The 3,556-nt window shown below is 46.0% G+C and overlaps 1 pseudogene; it reads right to left on the bottom strand.

Moving 5' to 3' along the window:
- Positions 1–1,392: 1,392 nt before the first annotated feature.
- On the bottom strand, positions 1,393–3,301 carry LOC115867494 (disks large homolog 3-like; annotated as a pseudogene).
- Between the last annotated feature and the right edge of the window lie 255 nt (positions 3,302–3,556).

The raw sequence follows: 3,556 nt of genomic DNA, 5'->3' as shown, positions 1-3,556 counted from the left end.
CAGCTGTTGGTGAGGGATTGGGGTAGGTAGGGCATATGAAGCAGCTGCGAAAAAAACCCAAATCAAACTTTTCAGTACGCGGCTGGCCAAGCTCAGGGCCATCCCACTGTCTCTGCGCAGAGCTGGAAGGCAAGTGACTCTCCGTCCCTGCCAGTGGGCCCCATGACAGGGCCTCAGCTGAGCCCAGCATGTCCCTGGCAGGTGAGTGAAGGGACACGTTACAATAGGAGGCCCAGCTCCTGTCGATTCTCACCTGCCCCCACTTCCCTTTCCGCTGACAGGATGGCCAAGCCCAGGTTGCCTAATCTATCACGAGGCCCGGCTCCTCCAGAACATCTTGAGCCTTTAGAACATGGTCAAATTGGATTCTACACATTCACTTAAATAGTAAAAGTAAAATTTGGAAGAATGAAGAGGCTGACACAGTAGCACAACATGGTTTTGGTTTAAGAGCAGCTTAAAAATGAACAAAAAGGAAACCTTTCATGCAGACACATCAGGTGGCATAAAACAATCGGCAATTTAATACCGTGGGAGCACCGTTAGCCATTCTCTCACTCTCCACTTGCGGGCCTGACTGTGCCCCAAAGGCAGCATTGGCTCTAGGGTCACAGCTCCAAGCCTCTGGCCCCTGGGCAAAAGCCCTTTCTCACCATCCTCCAGCTGACCCCTCCTAAAGAAAAGCCCAGGTCTCAAAAGAATGACCAATGCAGGTGCCCTCCGTACAGCACTTAACTACCACTTTCACTCCCTCCCCAACCAGTTGAGATATAAGATGCCATCTGATTGGAATATGAAAATTAAAGCATTTCTCTAATAACACAGTACCATTGATGATATCTCCATAGATTTTCTAGTCCAAATGTGTGTGAATATATAATAAACTATATGAGAGTATATAATATATATAATTTCTATATATTTCTATAAATTTTATATATATATATGATACTTTCTATCGCCATGACCACGCCATCCCAAACCTCAAGGCAGTGTACAGATCGTAGCAAAGCCTGGGAGCCTCTCCTCGCAGGGTGCATGGGGCTCACTTCATAAGCCGCACAGCAGTCCAGTCTGTCTTTTCATCAGTCCTCCTCTCTTCTCTTCGCTTCAGCTTGGTTTTATGCAAACAATGACTCTGATGGATTTGCACTTGTGCTAGTGCTTGGGAAAGGTCCATGCAGGAATGGGCACAGTCACATGATGAGTAAGATGGCATCATCCCCCAAAATAAACTAAAACAAAACAAAAATTTAAAAAAAAAAGAACAGGACTAGAAAACTCAATTTTTTGGATATATCTAGAAAAGGCGACAAGAACAGTAGTCGTTTGTTCTCCCCATGGAGACAGGAATGAAGAGGGAGGAGGGGAGGGGGAGTTGATTTCTTCTGTTCACAATAGAATGGTTGGAGGGGATTCTTCAGAGTTTTTCAGGGGAGGGACCCAAATGTAGTGCCCAGACTGGTCCTCAATGATTCCTTTGATTTTGTTTTAAATCTCTTCCAGTGAGTCACCCTGTACAATGGCTGTGAAGTATTCTTCAAACTCCTGCTCCAGTTCCATGGCTTTGTCATAGGTCTTATTTGCTTGTTCATACCTCTGCCTTCAGTTCATTTCCATAAGCACTTCAATGGACTTGGGCTTGATGAAAATGGCAATGGGATAAAATTGTGACTGCTGCAGCCTCTTGATAGCATTGCCAGAAACATCTAAGATGCAGTGCTTGCCCCTCTCCCCAACTCCCTTCACTGACTAGATGCTGGTCCCATAGAGATGATCACTGAATTGGCCTGCCTCAATGAACTTGTCCTGAATATCCTTCTCCATCTGTTCTCGGGAGACCACAAACTGGTAGTCTTGCCGATCCACTTCATCATCACACTGAGGCCAGGTAGTATGTTGTACACAAAATCCAAATTTATGCGGGAACTCCGAAATCAGGTCATCGTTGACTCTGTCCTTCATTGGGCCCAGGATGATGACAGGCCTTGCATAGTGAATTTCTTGCTGTGTCACTGGCTCATATGACAAAATAGCATCCTCCTGTCCTTTGGAACTGCTTTCACTGTCACTGGTGTTGGACGTCACTCCCTGTTACTGTACCCTGCTCTCCTATACCATGTTTTCTTTGCTCTTGTAAAATGAAAACCTTTGAGAGAGGTGGAAACTCTTTTTATGTTTCGTTTTTTTTTTTTTTTTTGACATCTTTATTGGAGTATAATTGCTTTACAATGGTATGTTAGTTTCTGCTGTATAACAAAGTGAATCAGCTATACATATACATATATCCCCATATCCCCTTCCTCTTGTGTCTTCCTCCCACCCTCCCCATCCCACCCCTCTAGGTGGTCACAAAGCACCGAGCTGACCTCCCTGTGCTATGTGGCTGCTTCCCACTAGCTATTTATTTTACATTTGGTAGTGTATGTATGTCCATGCCACTCCCTCACTTCGTCCCAGCTTACCCTTCCCCCTCACTGTGTCCTCAAGTCCATTTTCTACATCTGCGTCTTTATTCCTGTCCTGCCCCTAGGTTCTTCAGAACCATTTTTTTTCTTTTTAGATTCCATACATATTTGTTAGCATATGGTATTTGTTTTTCTCTTTCTGACTTACTTCACTCTGTAAGACAGTCTCTAGGTCTATCCACCTCACTATAAATAACTCAATTTCATTTCTTTTTATGGCTGAGTAATATTCCATTGTATATATGTGCCACATCTTCTTTATCCATTCATCTGTCAACGGACACTTAGGTTGCTTCCATGCCCTGGCTATTGTAAATAGTGTTGCAATGAACATTGTGGTACATGACTCTATTTGAATTATGGTTTTCTCAGGGTATATGCCCAGTAGTGGGATTTCTGGGTCTATGGCAGTTCTATTTTTAGTTTTTTAAAGAACCTCCACACTGTTCTCCATAGTGGCTGATGGACCTGCTAGACACAATCATCCCCCTCCTGGCATGAAACTTCACGTTTTTCAGTAGAGCCCTTTCTTTCTTTTCCACCCTCTTCTTACTGGGGATCACACTGATTTGCTCACTTTCTCCGTGTGGGGTCACCAGTCTCACCTGCCACCACTCATCATCAGAGGCGTTAATGACAGTAGACTGTCACCAAAGGAGAAGCTGAGGCCTTGGCTTGGCAGGCAGCGGTCCCAAGTCTGGTCATAATCAAACAAGGCCCTGACATACAAGGACCTCTTCTCACTCATTTGCAGGGACCAACCCAGACCCAGAGCTCATGCTGCTGTTCATCATTTGCTCTTGCAAGTCATGTATCTTCGATTCAAAGCGACTGTATTCTGGTGCCAGGTGGGAGTCCAGGTCTAGTGCTGAGAAAGTGTCAGCTCAGGCCGGCCCCTCTGTCTCTCACGGAAGACCACGGACCTAAAGTGGGGCATGTCGGGGGAGGGGAGGAGGAGGGGGAGGGGGATAGGAGGAGGGGGAGGGAGGAGGAGGAGTTGCCTAAGCACACGAGGCAGGGCGGGGGGAGGAGGAAGGAGAGGAGCCCGCCACCCTCTGCCTCTCTCCCCATTCTTATACTGCTTCCTG

Source organism: Globicephala melas, chromosome 8 (assembly GCF_963455315.2).
Source record: "Globicephala melas chromosome 8, mGloMel1.2, whole genome shotgun sequence".
Classification (NCBI taxonomy): domain Eukaryota; kingdom Metazoa; phylum Chordata; class Mammalia; order Artiodactyla; family Delphinidae; genus Globicephala; species Globicephala melas.
The sequence above is the reverse complement of the archived record's forward strand: the minus strand, read 5'-3'. Positions and strand labels throughout refer to the sequence as shown.